Source organism: Phlebotomus papatasi, chromosome 1, assembly GCF_024763615.1.
Source record: "Phlebotomus papatasi isolate M1 chromosome 1, Ppap_2.1, whole genome shotgun sequence".
Lineage (NCBI taxonomy): Eukaryota > Metazoa > Arthropoda > Insecta > Diptera > Psychodidae > Phlebotomus > Phlebotomus papatasi.
In genome coordinates this window covers 43,897,752-43,915,030 of record NC_077222.1, presented here as the reverse complement: position 1 = coordinate 43,915,030, position 17,279 = coordinate 43,897,752, and positions in this window count along the sequence as shown.

Sequence of the window (17,279 nt, the reverse complement as noted above, 5' to 3'; positions counted from 1 at the left end):
ATACTGATGAAATATTACAATTCTATTAATTCCGTTTATAGGAAAAGAATTAGAAGATCCTACACAAAGAAAAATTTTGACTCTAAGTTTAAGAATATATAAGACTTCAGGAACTTTAATTGGACGTGAATCTTCCACGTTAAGAGATCAGGAGTTTAAGTTCAGCATTAGCTGAGAAATGAAAAATGTCTTGAGATATGCAAATTACAATTAAAACTAAATGATCAAGGATTTAGGATTAGGGTATTGGCACTCATTGCATGCGATTTGAAATTAAACTCCCGGATGTTTCTGTTTAAGAATTTTCCATTTTTCTGTGTGTAAATTTTGCTTAAAATGTTGGAGTTTCTTAAGTTTATTTTGAAATTTCGTTTTTGTTTTATAAAATAATTTTGCACGGTCAACCTTGTGCGAAAAATTTGACTCTGATAGAATATAACACAATTGAATTTAACATTGAGTAGGGGGAAGCGGGGCACCTTCGATAGTGGGGCACCTTTAAAATCAAGGGGTAGATAACTGTGCCGCTCACGGTTCACGGCAAATCTGCAAATTGTGCCGATTTTGAGACGAATTTTGTCGATCTCGTGTCGGTCTGCCGAGTAAGTCTAGAAGTTTAGTGTTTCCTGTAAAGTATACATTAAAATTCGCCAGTGAAATTGTGTGTAGGAAATTTATGATGTTACATAAGTTTAAATGAACGCTATAGGGGAAGTGGGGTACCTTTGAAAGTGGGGCGCCTTTGAAATTGGGATTTTTCACCTACCGTAGTTGCGGGTGACTTTGCACTCGGGGAGTGACTTTGCACTCTGCTGTTCGTGAGACTTTCATAAATTCTAGCCGATCCGGTCTACCATGTCAAAGTATATAGGGATATGTTAAGTACCAAGTGAGGTACAATGATCCTCAAAAGGATTCTTGTAGTTTCAGTAATTGTTAACGAAATGCTAGTATAGGTTATTTTGTCAAAAGGCGGCTCTGTGAAAATGTTATTTGAAGGTGAAATTTCAAAATAGATTTCGGGGTAGTAATATTTCTATTATCAAATCTATTCCAAAATATCTATCTAGAATAATCCACTTCGATTTTCTTCATTATTTTTTATTAAAATACTTTTTTTTCACTATTATCGTACTAGGAACGCAAGATTTATGTTATAAAATTGCATATAATGGTCTTTCTAAAGCTTTATTTTAGAAGTATTTGGCTAAAAATTATCCAATTTATTGGGAATTTAAGATAAAATGACCGAGATCTACAAGATGGCATGGTCGCCATCTTGATTTGACGTTTCTGTCCGCCATTTTGAATAGCTGTCAAAACAAAAATCTCATCCGATTGAGCTGAAATTTTAGTATTGTCGTTTATTATCGGAAATTGTTAATTTTTTAGTATTTATTAAAAAGTGCAAAGTCACCCGCACCTTATCCCAAGTGGAAGCTTTTTTCTTGATTTTTTTTAGCATAGTAAAATTTTATAAAATTAATGCTACTGGCACAAAATCCATTCATTAACAACTGAATACAAATAATTTTATCCACCCTTCACTTTAACTATCCACTTTTAGAGGGTAAAGTTGAAAAACAGCGAGAAAACGTGCAAAGTCACCCGCAACGACGGTATTTTTAAATATAATTGAGTGTATCGTGATATAATTTAGCTTCTCAATTATGCAACTAAATTATATCACTATAGGGCTCAATTTTATTTAAAAATATGTGAAAAATCCCAATTTCAAAGGTACCCTATTTTCAAAAGTGCCCCACTTCCCCTTACTTCATAAGAGCTAACTGACATTTAAATCTGTGGATTTTTCGGTGAAATCGTGCCGATCTACCGATTTTTGCTAATGATCACGTCAATTTGTCGATTTCTTGTCAAATTGCGCCGATCTGTTGAATTCTAAGCCAAATAATGCCGACCTGGCGATTTGTAGCTCCAAATCGGCACAATTGTGCAAATCGCCGCTCACGGTTCACTCCGAGAATCATTTAATAAAATAACCCTTTGTTTGAAATTGGGAATTTTGCTATGTTTAAGTGGAAATGAGCCATATCATAATGTAATTAGCTTCTCAATTTGTTTGTGCACCTAAATTATATCACGATATTTTTTTTTTTAAAAATATGTGAAAAATCCCAATTTTAAAGCTACCCCACTTCCCCTAGTACAAATTTAATTTAAAAACAAAATTGTTCTAAAATATTATTATTCTTTATCATAGTTAATGATGAAGCCTCAGAATTATTGTTTACCTATAATTAGCGTTAACAGTTTAACATAGCGACTTAAATTTTTACTACTAATATAACCAATATACTATCTCCTTTTTTCTTATTCTAAAATTTTTAAAAGGATATCACCATATCATCAAATTAGTAGTATATTCGAAGAAACTAATTCCTGTTTTGCCTATAAAATCTCTTTAAAATTTAATCACAAATTCAGTACAAGATTGCGTTTTTAATTTGAACATTTTTGCTAATTTTTGTCAAGGCTAATGGGAATTTCAATCTTTGATCTAAGACTCTTACAGCTCAGCACCCTTAGAAGGTTTCATTCTTTTCTCGTGAGAAATTTTCTTTCCCTTAGAAATGTTATGAACGATTTTGAGGTAGATAAGAACGAGTGTCGACTGCAGAAATCTCTCATTCTTGAGTCCCAAGACGGCCGAAGATGTTATATGTACTACAGAATTCAGTTCCAACCCCAAACTTTACAAAAGTGCTCATACAAAATAGGCAGTGTCCCACGGACATGGTGAGGAAAACCTAACAAACCAACCACTCTATAAAGTATTAAAATTCTCTACGTGGAAGATCAAGTTAAGAATTTATTTTTATGAGGGGCGCGTATAAAGGTTTGGTGTTTATTAAACCTTAAGATATAAAAATTGTGTTTATTATTCGATGCACGCTCACACTGTTTCGCATTTTACCACACACAACTCTCTCATAAAATTCACAGATTGTATAATTCTATGTAAGACATCCGCTTTTCCTTCCATCTCTCCTCCCTTTTTTCTGCTTCATTACTGCCCTTCAGCCGCTTCAGCCGCATGTTTCATTGGTCTGTCTTGTTTTTCCTGTCTGCTCGTTGTACGATTACGATTCTAATAATTACAGCACACCATAATATTTAATTTATATACAAAGTCAGCAATTTCAGCGAAATGGGTGAAATGAAGCAGGAAAAAAGACAGGAAAAAGTACTGGAGGTGGAAAACTACCAATTTACAGCCTTGTCCTGCAACGTTCTGTCTGTCCTGTAACATTCAAGCGCCAGATTTAAATAAAACCATACCATTAATAAAATTGAAAACTTTTTATAAGGAGTAAAACGAAGCCTGAATAACTAATCAGATTGCGTTCAAAGTTTATGAGTATAGGTATATGGATATTTAACTTTTTTTTGCGAAAATTTTACATTGTATATAAATAAAGAAGAATGTTAATTAAATAATAATTGCCTTATTATATTATTGTTATTTATTATTATTATTATTAATATTATGTAAAAAATAATTTAATTAAATTCGTTGTGGTAGTGCTAGACTTCTTGTGATATTGTAAAAGCTTGTACACTCCGTGAATTTACGTTTGTCTTGGTTTTCTTTTAACCTTTTAAAGACGAAAGGGTCAAAAATTGCGGGTTAGAAAAGATCACATTTTCCAACTTATTAGAGCAAAACATAATCTTGGGAAACCGTAGGAGAAGAATTTCTTTGGCACACCAGTGTTCCTATCGAAGGGCTAAATTTATTTTGAATTTCACTTTAAAATAAAATTTTGGAAATTTTGCCGAATGCGTTACAAAGTACACTCAGTCCCGGCATAATGTAAATTGGGATTACGCATCTGATGGGATTATGCACATACAATTATAAATGTTTGCCTATTGTCTACCCAATTTGTAAAATAAATAAATTTGTAAAATACTCCTTAATATATCTTTTTTTGGGACGCGGGAAGGTAAAATTTTTAAATATTCTAACAATTTATTGAAGGACTCTGGTCAAAAAGTACTGTTTGTTAAAATGGATTCCTTTTAAACAGTTGAATCTTTTTGTTCTTCCTACTCCGAATACTGATTCTGAATACTCCGCGCGAAATTTGCTCTACAACCGACTTACCGTCGCGTCGTTGCAGGTGACTTTGCACGTTTTTTTTGCTGTTTTTCAAATTTACCCTCTGAAAGTGGATAGTTAAAATGAAGGGAGGGGGGGTGAAAGAGTAAAATTATTTGTATTCAGTTGTTAATAAATTGATTTTGTGCCAGTAGCATTAATTTTATAAAATTTTAATATGTAAAAAGATCAAGAAAAAAGGCTTGCACTTGGGATAAGATGCGGGTGACTTTGCACTTTTTAATAAATACTAAAAAATCAACAATTTCTGATAATAAACGACAATGAAGATCTTCCGTTCTAAGGGTAAGATGGACGAGATCTATAAGATGAAGTGGGATCCATCTTGATTTTACGTTTCTCTCCGCCATTTTGAATAACTGTGAAAACCTAAAACTTGTCCTATTGGGCTAAAATTTTAGTATGTTGTAGGTGATGTCAAGACCTTATCAGAATGTATCTATGTTCTAGTCTACATCAAGCCTTTACCTAGATACATAGGTATTAACTGGTATTTTTCCTTTTTTGAAAATGTTGTTAAAATTTGAATATTTTTTTTAAAAAAATAAGCGCAAAAGTGGAAGCTCGCCTTTTCATGGAATGTAGTATTCAATGTTACTGATCAACAGTAAAAAAATGAAAATTTTTGAGAATGGAGTTTTTGAGAAAAATTAATTTTTAAATTTTTTCAAAAAAAAAATTAAAAGAGGGTTACAAAAAAACTTGAGTAGATAATACGAAAACTAGTATATCATTTTAAAGAGTATAAAATTATCTTTCAAATAAAAAAAAAAGAGTAAGAAGAAATCTCAACCCGTTCGCGAGATAGAGCATTTTGAAATATTTGCCAAAAATCTCATTTGACGAATAAAGCGCGAGACGCTATCTTAGGCGCCATGTATCTCCGGCCAGGAATATTTTTTGGGCGAAAAAAAAATAGGGATATATTATTTTATCGTGTACTTTAACATATGTAATATTCAAAAACATCTAAGACCATGAAGGGTACCCCTATGGTTGTCTTGAGATGGATTGGCCCATTTATTTAATTTTTTTATCTTGCATCTTTGCGAAAACAGTTTTTCAGATTCTCAAATAATACGCTGTTATAAACAAAAATATTACTTTTTTTTGCTTGTTTGTTAGATCTCATCTCCTAACGATAGCGCTGTTTTTTTGTGATAGTTTTGATAAAAGAAGCTCCCTGTAGTTCTGTATTCATGAAAATGTCAAAATTTTGAACTTTGAGACCCTATATCCAGACAACCACTTGACCTACGTCGTATTTTATATATGTTCTGAAAAGGCCTTGACATCAGCTAGAACATACTAAAATTTTAGCTTAATCTTATGAGATTTTTTGTTTTGACAGTTATTCAAAATGGCGGACAGAAACATCAAATCAAGATGGCGACCATACCATCTTGTAGATCTCGGTCATTTTATCTTAAGTTCCCATAAAATTGGATAATTTTTAGCCCAATACTTCTATAATAAAGCTTTAGAAAGACCATTATATGCAATTTTATAACATAAATCATGGGTTCTTAGGAAGATAATAATGAAAAATGTATTTTAATAAAAAATAATCAACAAAATCGAAGTGGATTATTCTAGCCAGATAAATTGAGATTGGATTTGGGCAATTTACTACTCCGAAATCGATTTTGAAATTGTACCTTCAGATAACTTTTTCTCGGAGCCGTTTTTTGACAAAAAACTTATATTTGCATTTCATTGACTATTGCTGAGACTACAAGAATCCTTTTGAGGATCATTGTACCTTACTTGGTACATATCATATCCCTATATACTTTGACATGGTAGACCGGATCAGCGAGGACCATCAATAAGTGCTAGAATTTATGAAAGTCTTACGGACAGCAGAGTGCAAAGTCACCCCTCGAGTGCAAAGTCACCCACAACGACGGTACTAAAAAGAAATCCCAGGCGGATACGCAAATTTTCTCGATGTATAACGCCATTTCACGCGCTTTTTTCGGTCTCGAAAATTTGCATAAACCCAGGACCTCATGCATGGTAACTATGTAACTCTTCTGAGGGCTGTAGGGGAGTCCCGGGTAGAATTAGTCACAACCAAATGAAATTTTTCTTTGCGTATAATTTGTACAAAAAATGTTTGAATGAGGCTGATAAATATTTCAATGCATAGTAAGGGAAGTATATATATTTAGAGTAAAGAGTGGTTTCATCAATATTCCTTCGAAAGCAAACTATAATATAAGATACCACTATCTAATACCATACGTGGCTAATCTGCCCCGCTCTCCCCTACCTTTGACAATGAAATGAAAGTTTTTACACAAATTGTGAATTGCAAAGTACCCGAATTCATGCTTCATATTAAATAAATGTACAATACGAAAAGCCAGTGATATGCCCAGTAAATTTGTGGTAGATAAAATTCCTCACAGGTGATCTTAATATTCATTCAACGCAGAATGCTTGAAAATTCTTGATCTGTTTTATTAAACTTGATTTTGCAAAAATTATGAATAAATACCTATATGAGAATATTGACAATATAAGGTATTGTATGGCATTTTGACCAGCTTTATTATGGGCTTTTTTCATTATGGACCGTGTATCAGAGGCTTCAAAGTCTTTAAAATACATATCTTCTCTAATTCATAAAGTGCAGAGAAGGCGATATAGAGCTAGAGTCAAGATGGGACGATTACAGATTTCTTACCTAGTGATATATGTCATATTTCACTCTAAATAGTCATTAACTATAAAAGAAATTTATGGAGTAAATATTCTTCAGAAAATTCTAATAGATTCTATATTCAAATTATTTTGGAAGCACTCACTGACTTGTAAGATACTAAATTGCCGAAAATAATTAAATACGTCTCAAAAATCGCAGCAATTACGTACTTCTATTAGTGGTTTTATTTTTTAAATCTCTATAAGGTCTATAAGTAGTAACGCTGAATTTCATAATATAATTGGTAAGTTATAAGTTCGAACACTTCGAGACTTTTCCTTCACTTGTATATTGAGTTATTTATTGCAATTATTGCATTTGTCTGCCCTTTTGGTAAAAAAAAATCAGACATTTCATTGAAGGTGGGATCAATTTTGTGCTGGGTGGCTGTGAGTCCGGAAGGATATGTGAGATCGGAAGGAAGGTATTTCCAGAAAATTTGCTCAATGTCTGTTAAATGTATTCACGTGTAGTAGTTGGGATGATGAATCAGATCGATAAATTCATACGATTACGTTGGATGTAAAAAAAAAAGTTCCTAGCCATGTAAGGTGAATTGCCAAGGGGGGTTGGGTATGTGGGAAAAAAGTGAGTGGAGAGATTTTTTCGAAATCTGCCTCGTAGACAGTTTGGTGAAATGGATGAAGATGAAAAATGCTTCATTCTTGAAAAGTGGAAGAAGAATGAATCGATTTGAAAGACGTTGTGTGAATTTTAAGCAGTTTGATCCTTGAAGAAAGTGCAACACACTCCTTTTTCCTTCCTCGTATGCGGGGGTTATGGGTTGAAGTGATGCAGGGCTTGTCAGTTTCTCTTTTTCTTTTCTTTAGTTTGTAAAACCAAATGGGAGGTTGGGGCAAACGTGAAAAATGGGTATGGAAGTTTTTTTTTTGAGAAAGAGTGTATAAATGACTTTTTGAATATCTAAAAATACCATCACTTTTCTTCACAATATGAAATTAAAAAGTTTCTAATAGTAGAGTCATTGGCTTAAATCGTCTTCAAAATCCCCTCTTGATGTTCTATATAAAGGTCTTTTGCACCCTCCAGGCTTGATTTTGAGCGAGACGGAGAGTATTACAGACAGTAGAATACGAGCGAAACCTCATGACACTGATTTGGATTATTGCCAGCTTCATGTTAAAGTTTAGTGTTAGCAAATAAATGCTTTTTAGGCGAACTTTAATCATTCTACGTTACGACTTTGGGATCTTTTTACATAAAAAGATGCCGAACAAAATTTAGGGTATGTGTACAGTTCGTTTCATTTACCCCATCTTATTTCCTCGTTCAAGTTCATCCCATGTCACAATTTCCATCTATATACATTCCTTAAATATTTTTCCAAAGTTACAGGCAGCATAAATTGTTAAATCGATTTTCGTTTATGGGGACCAACTGTAAACAGTAAGACGACGATATAATAAAGAAAAAGAATATATGCGAGTTTTGTCAACAGAAGAAAATTACGAATTGATAGCTTATCAGAAAAGTGGGTTGTATCTTTCAATTCCTTGCTCCCCTACGAACATTCACTGAGAGACAATGTCGTCCAAAAGAGAATATTGTACAAACAAAAAGCTCGCGGGTGGGATCAATTCCTTCATCCCTCTTGCCTGAAAATACCCAAAAGAGTAACAGAGTTTACGATTGTCATGAAATTCTACATTCAAAGACCAAAAGCTCACAAAAGCACGAAGCATAACCCTCCAAAAAGGATCTAGAATCCCTAATAAATTGATTAATATCCAATCAATTTACCAACTCTTATACGAAGCTCATACTGACTTTTCTCTATCTCCCCTAAAATCCAACATATTGCCTATCCCCCATGTAAAATACATTTTAAGTCCGATTAAATGGCATTTCACATTCATATGTCCTCCAATTTCTCGTAATACTCAATCATCGTGTTTCAATACCCAAATTTACCCGAGCCCCTGACAAATCGTTTTGGTGGTCCACAACTGAACACTGATGGATCCCTCTTCCAGAGAGAGGTTTAATGCTTTTTAGCACATTGTTGCAAATCGTGATTCATTGAGAATATCATGCTCCCATTTTTTTCCCACTCACACATTTAATCGAAGCACTTTCAGGTGAAAAAATATCTATTGGGAAATCAAAAAAAGCTCTTTAGAGTTCGCTACAGAATTCATATTCGATATTTATGTTGCTCAGACTCAATATTCGCACCGGAGCGATAAGAGTGAAACACCAGAGTTGGTGAATGATAACAAGATTGGATTTTATAATTTCTGTTTTATAGATTCTTGATCCCTCCAACAAAATATGGATAATGATAATAGGATTTTGATAGTTATATTTTTAAAAAGATACAGTGTATTATTTTTGTTTTTTATTTGAATAGTCAAGAAGAGAATTTTTGAATGACCATAAGGGCCTATACAGATCTGTGAACTATCTGAGAAACGACTTAATGCAATTGCAATATAAATTCTTTGACAAAAAAAAATATAGTTTAAATTACGTTTCCAAGAATTTTGAACTAAGCCGTGTTATATCTGAAGTCGTAGGTCTTTGGAAGTCCTATAACTGAGATTCATGAATGCAACTAGATAAAATTAGTTGTTATTGTCTATTCAATTCAGTTATTTCTAGATATGACTTAAAATTTAGCCATCGATGGTATTAATTTGAACAACACACATTTTGATTCTGAATCCCACATATATATTTTTCTTTTTATATAGGTGAAATTATCTTCACAAAGTACGAGTCATTGTGAAGGAAAGTCATATAGGCTAAAAGGTCCCAAATTTCAGGATGATCATCTACAACATTTTGCCTGTAAAATTTTGTAATAAAGGATTTATTCCCAACTGCGATACACTGAGGGTTTAAGATGATCGATTAGTGATTAAAGCAAATTAAGGATCTTATGCCCTAGACATACTTACGACTTAAGGTTCCTTCTGGTTCTAATTTTCACATTTGAGCATCGTTGACCAAGATAAAATACTTCGTTAAATGTTATAAATCGTTAAAATAACTTCGTGATATCCTGATACTAATGGTAGGCGTTATGAAATCGAAAATTCGTTTTTAGGACTTTCTAGTCTATTTCGTTTTTGGGTCACCGTTAACTCAATTGTCCATATAAAATGAGGAAAATCTTTCAGATTTTGAAATAAAGCAGAAGAGATACTTAGGTAAGTCTGTCAGTTAGTGAAAGAGAAAAGACTAGTTTTCAGGTAATTTAGACGAAAAAAGATTCTCATAAAAACGGTCTAGCAATCTTGAGCAATCTCCTTAGGTTTTAAATAATTTAATTTATTTATGTGATTTAATAAGTAATTTAAGTGATCACATTTAAGATCCGAGATCTCATTTTCATTTATTTCCAATTTGATTAGACAAGCTCTATCTTGAAAACAGTATATATATATATTCGGATAGGGGAGACTGGGGCAAAATTTGTCAAAACGAAAATTTCAAAATTCACTATTTTCCAAAATAAAAAAACTGAGGCTTGAAATTTTTATTATAGATAGCCTTCATGAACCTTCTTAAACTTACAAAGTTTCAAGGGATTCGAGGAAGGATTATGTAAAATAAAAATAATGAAATTTTGAGCCCTCTTTTTGGAATATTTGGCTTACAGAAAATATCAATACTGATTAGCTCATTAAGACAGAGGAAAATTATCTTCGATAAAGTTGTAGAGGAATAAATTTCCTATAAAAATATGTCTATTTGATATTTTTAATGTTTGCGAGAGTAAAACGTCACAAATTATCCGAAGACTGACAAAATTTGCCCCAGAAATTTTGAGAATCTCCAAAAAATGGACTTTTAGAAAATAATTCGAAAATCACATTTCTTTCGAGATAGAGGAAAATAGTCTTCTGCAATGTTGTAGAGCAGTAAATTTCCTATAAGAATATGCTCATTATAAAACGTTTAAGTTTTCTCAGAGCTCGTGGAAGAATTTAATATGCGTTTTGACAAGTTTTGCCCCAGTCTCCAGTAGTCGGATTATATAAATCCGACGATTTATTTACCATCATTACACACCACGATTACTGAGAAATGACGTCATTTTGCTTGACAGTATGTTTATTCGCCATCAAAACTTGAGGCCAGATGGTTAAAAATAGCGAATTGGGACTTTCAGGGGACCCCTAAAAGTCAACTTAATGACAACTAACTAATTAACATATTCTTCAGTTTTCCCCACTTTTCTTATTTCCCCTGCAAAATCTTTGTGGTCTTGTTCGAAATCGCGTCGTGTTATTTTTTTCACGTTTTTTGTGTATTTTTCGATTTAAAAGAATTATGTTTAGGTTTATTGAAAAGGTCTTGAAATTTCTAACAAGCCTGAAATGGTATCAATTGGGAAGATTTTACGAGACTCACTGGTGCATAGGGTAGTGAGGATGTATTTTAAAGTTTCGAAACTAAACTTTAAAGTTTAGATAATCTCAACTCTAGATGTAACAATATCCATGATCTCTCTATATAAATGAATAATGTGAATGTTAGTTCGGGATTTTGGAGGGCATTTTCATTGTGACACATGGGATGGAAATTTAGAGGTTCTCTCAGAACTACATAACGACAAATCCACTTGTGTTGAGTGTAGAAGAGAAAATCACGCACGGCTGAGGCTCAGGCATGGTACGAATGTGTATTCAGTTCATATCAAATTTCAATGAATTACATAAATGGAGGAAAATTGATGAATATGTCTGATTGACATGAGGTGGGCGGTGCTTTTTGGACTAGCAGTGATGGAGTTTTGAGGAACAGTTGGACAGATTCAATTCATTCTACCATATCAAGTACAGGCAGATAATTTTGATGAGTTAGTACGTTTGTGGTGAGGGTGTCTGTTACTGATTAATTATTCCACTCAGGATGGACGTAATTTTATCCACCGGGTCACACCGTACAGTAATTGCTCCTGTATTTACGAGTGATAATGACAGTCGATGAGGCTATTGGGATGAGCTTAGAGTCCACCCTTTTTCGGACAACATTCAATCCCAATCTCAACTTTGCACCTCTTTCACAAAGTTATTTTCTCTTTTAAAACCCACTTACAGTGCTAATGACTACTGGGTTGAGGATGTGAAGTATATATATGGTTTGGAGTTAAGAGAAGTCTAAATGTTGACTAGGATGTTAACACACATATAGAGTGCAAAATTGTAAATGCGATGGGTATCAACATCACCAAGTAAATTAGGTAAATTCTAATCTCAATATTGTTCTATTGTAAGCACGTTGATTGAAACTTGATAGCTAAGCATCAATGTAAGCAGCCGTAAAATTTAATTAGCCAAACAGAATTACTTTAGACGTAGATATTAGTTAGCTCTAGTTCACTCATAATGATTAAAGTTCCTCCATGTATGGGGGTTTCACAACAATTGCACAGACATCATAAGTAATCAACTCAATTTTCAAGTCTAAAACTCCATATATTGAAACACTTCTCAACTCAAGTGGTCACGATGCCGAACTGCTTCACTCAGAACTTTTGGAGTTTTGAATTATCCCTTCAGGACTTTTTGGGGACGATTCTTGAGGAAAGTGTATCCGCAATTTGATAATAAAAAAAAAGCCAACTTCTGAATATGCAGCAGACCAATATAGCTTGAAGCCAAGAGATAAGTTTGATTTTCTAAGTTTCACAAAAGTTCTGTGGCTTATGGGGTTTTTCGGTTTAGGTTTAAAAAAGTTCACGTGACGCTTTAGTTTGTTTTTAATTTTTTAATTTTTAATATTATGAATTTAGGCCTTTTCCAAGCCTCTTTACTTTGTCAATTGACAAAGCTCTTGATAAACTTTTTAGGCTCTCAATACGATTAAAGTCGAACTTACAATATACCAGCACTTAGTGAATTTTCCTACGCCAGTAATATTAAGTATTTACCGATTTATTACAGATTTAAATAGGGTCAATTATATTCAGAAGACCGTTTCAAAATTGAATTGAAGTGATTTAAATTCAATTAGAAATACAAATTCTATAATATTCTATTAATTGAATCATTAAATATTTTTGGGACTAATTTAGAAGAATTTAAAATTATAAAATCGATAGAAAAATAACAGTGATTAAGTTTAATTACAGACTGAGATATCGTGCCGTTTCTATTCAAATTCCGAAGTACGTGGTGCTTCTTTGCCGATTTGAAGAAATTTTGGTATAATAATAATATAGTAAAATAATATGGAAACTTTCTAACAATTTGTGACTATTTCCCTTTGTGTTCCGTAAAGATCAAATTTCACCACTTAGCTGGACTAGGGTCGAAGAACGAACACCTATTGACACTCTATGTCAAAATGATGAAATTTATTTAATGTATCTGGTAAAATGCAAGTAATATGATGTATTTTTTGTAATCTATCTTTTCTTATAAAAAAGGAAAGTTCAAATTTCATATCCTAAATCGGTACTGAAAGTGTCAATAAGTAGGGCATGATAAATTCTTAAAGTGTCAATAGGTGTTCCTTTAACCCTATGTCTTTATCAGGGTACATAATAATCGATTTTGAAAACTATGTAAAGTTATATTGTTATCTGTAAGCATTCTATTTTCTTTTACATTAGCGTCTTAACGCTTTAACCCATTCATTCAATGTACCAGAAATACTTGAGATAGAATGTTCATATTTTGGGATTAGTTTCCTACAGGTTAATAGATGATTTTTTTGAAAAGAAATAATTTTTATCCATTATGGGGGTGCGGGGAGCCGCCCTCAAACACGCGTCTTAACGGTCACTGAATTTAAATTCTGTATATTAATTCATTAAAAACTCTATTGATTTAGATAGAGTAACTATCCAAGAAAACACATTGGCAACCAGAATTCAAATCAGGAAAGAGGATGAAGGTCAATTTTAACAAATTCGATGGGATGTCGCATTTTCCGTCCGCCATTTTGAGCAAAATTTTTGCATGACTTCACGAGAAGCGAGAAAAGAACAACAAAATGTATTCCCATCTCTGTCGGACTATTTTTTCCAAGTAATTGAAGGACTAAAGTAACTAAAAATCCATTCCCGACAGAAACTCGAATATCAATTGCCTTGTAATAAATCATCTAAAATCTCTCAATTTGCGTATGATGTATAATACCATGGTAAGGAATGGGTTAAGGACAAGAAGCTCTACACTTCTCCGGAAGGCGGATTCAAAATTCAAACTAATCAGTAGAACCATAGAGACTCCATTCACAGAAACAAGGGGGATGTATGTGTATGGTAATGGTTAATAAGGCTATTGTTACCCCAAGAGCTCCTCTATTCACACAGCAAATAAAAATTGGTCACAACGGGGCCAAATATTGTCTCTTTTTCTTCTCTATCCATTCCACAAAAATTGAGTCCCTTGTCACTCAAATGTATACGCGTTTCCCTCCCGAAGTATACGGCTTAAATTTAAACAACATGAAACCAAACCAATAAACTGGTATTTTTGCTCTAAAATGACTGCTTGTGGCCATAAGGGACCCAAAAGCCTACTGTGGAGGTACAGCATCGCACAATAAGTTGATCCAACAACCGTTAACAAGATCTTGATTTTACTTTTCAAAAGTACGTTTTAGGTTTGCTGGAAAACGCGATGTAAGAGTTTTTTTGGTAATGGGGAATTTAGGACTGCCTTTGCCCACGACTAAAGTTCTTACAGACTCACCTGAGCTGTTGCAGCACTTCTCCTCCGCATCCCTGCATTTGGATGTTAGCAGTGACGAAGGAACCTCTTAGAGGTAGAGAAAAGGTTACTGCAATGGCTCAATGGCCATCAGCATTGGAGCTGATGGCCCTCTCTGATTCTACATTTAGAAAAACTATTTGGATCAACTAAGGCAAACGATGCTGTTAGAAACGCTCTTGTACAGGATAAATGCATCATCTAAAAGTCTGTAAAACGCTAATTAACCACTTTCCCCTTTCATTCATTTCACTCCTTTTCATTCCTTTTCTGGGTGACTATGAGAATAACAACTGATAGAAACTTGCGCCAACCGAAAGTTAAACTAATTCACCGCTCATCTCTTACGTCATTCCAGAGGGTACGGCAACCTCAACTGAAGTATACCCTAAGTTTTAAATATTGCTGCTCCTAGTGAAATAATCCCTCAATTTGCACAAAGCACAAGATTGCAAGGATTAAATAAATAATTATTATTATTAGTCAAAGGTGATAATTAAAAAGATTGCCTGGGTGAATATTCTGTTCATTCATATGCGAAAATACCGTTGAACAATTCCTATTTTTTCAAGGTTTTTTCAACGATTTTTCAAGGTTCCAATGTTGGAAAGATTTTGAAGAGCGTATTTTCAATCCAGTGGGGTCGTGTTTGAGCTCGTTGGAAAAGTCTGGGATTTCCTGATAAGTCTGAATTGATTCAAATCGGTTATGCTTCTCCTTATGAATTAAACCTATTGAGACCTTTATGGTAAGATTATGCGAATTCACTCATAAGGTGCAGTATACGAATTACGTGCTCGAGCATTTTGCAAAACATGTGACGCTTTGGTATCTCCTTTTTTACATAAAACACTAAATGAGTAACCTGACTTGCTTCATCACCTTTCCCTTCCGTTGACCATAAATGAAGAGAGTGAATTATTTTATGAACCTCAAGCACAACTCTCCCTAACCACATAATTCCCATTCATGTGAATGTGGCTATAGAAATTATTGAGTGACATTTTTCCTCAATTTCTATGTCTCTCATCTCCTTTATTCGTCTGTCCATAAATGAGGGGTATTTTGGACAGTTTTATGAATCCATCTGGGTTGGTTTTGGGTGTTAGAATGGTGTGAGATATTATGGGTTAGGAAGAGATTTCACCAGCATTTCTGGATGGGACATAATTTTAATTTCATTTTCTGTTGAGCTTTTTTCTCTCACACTTCCTGGGCTTTCAGCATTATTAGACGCATCGCTATTTTATAGGGTGCGATTTGAGGGGTTTATATTAAAAAATAAATGTATTATAAGACTCTTTTATGGGTGCACTTTGGGATCAGTTGTTCACGGGCTTTTCGATGGTAAGGGAATATATACTCACTCACAGTGTCTGCGTGGTGCAAAAGAATCACAGACAGTATGTGCGAAAGTAAAAATTCATAAAGCTGCGAACTGCGAGCTTTTTTACAGCACTTTTATGTTGATCTATGTGTAACACGTTATTTCATAAAAACAGTTATAAATAACAAATTTAATGAAATTGCCATCCTGTCAGGAGGTCAGTGTATCGTAAAATGGATTTTCTATATAAAATGGGGGACTTTATGCGGCAAATCATATAATTTTCATCCTGGGGGATGATTGAGGATGGGAGCTTTGAGTAAATTGGCAGGGATTTAGCTTGTGCAGCAAGATTATATATTTTCCAAATATATTTCACTTTTCCCGCCAAACATGGGAGGTGTTGATTGATTAAAATTGCCGAGAATTTACGCAGACAGATGGGTGAGGGTTTTAACAGCTTTCGACAGTTGCAATTTTGTTCAATTTGTTGCATCAAAATTCCATTGCTACATCAAAGTTGTGTGTCAGTCTATATGTTTCAAATAAAATTCAACAATTTATGCAAAAGAAATTTAATTGAAAATTAAATATTTGTGGAGATGGAGGGAAAAATTTTAAAATTAGAAAAACAAGTGTTCAGATAAATTATTTTTAATCGATAAAATTTGTAAAAACTTATTCTCAAATATGTAGTATTTCATTTTTAGATTTCTGATAATTATAGTGAAGAACTAGTAAAAAAGCCCGATAAGCCTAAATCAGCTTATTGTAGATGAGATTTTTAACGTGAGCAAAATCGGATTGCATGCAAATTCGGTTTGGAACTCAGATGAGAGATACTATACAGCAATTTGGAATCAAGTTCTGAAAAATTACAAAGTTTTTATTTGAATCAAATTATCTAGGATGTAAATGAACTGACAGAAAGAATCTCCCCTACAATTTTGCCCCAAAACTTGATCTTATCGGTAGCTCGGTAGCCACGATAATTCAATTTATTTATTATGGATCACGTTTTTTGACCACAGCGGGCAATTTCATCCATGTGACGAACTACAGTAATAATAAAGAATGATTGAATTTTGTAAGAATTTTCTTTTAAACGTGTATTTTTAATAAAGTGGTCTAGTAAAAGCGGTCATTTCAGCACCGGCGTACTTTCGCCGTGTTATTGTGGGATTTTTTTTAAAACATTAAAAGAACAAAATCGGACAGATGGCATAACCTGAGCAAAAAAATTATGTTTTGACGAAATATGGATATAAAAATGTCCTCTACAAATATGCCAAAGTAATCATCAAAATCGGCAGAGGAAGAGTCGAGATAATTGAGTTTATGTAATACGGAAATTGGTTTTTCGACTGTGGCGTCACTAGCGTTGATCCTACGAAGTTCAATGTT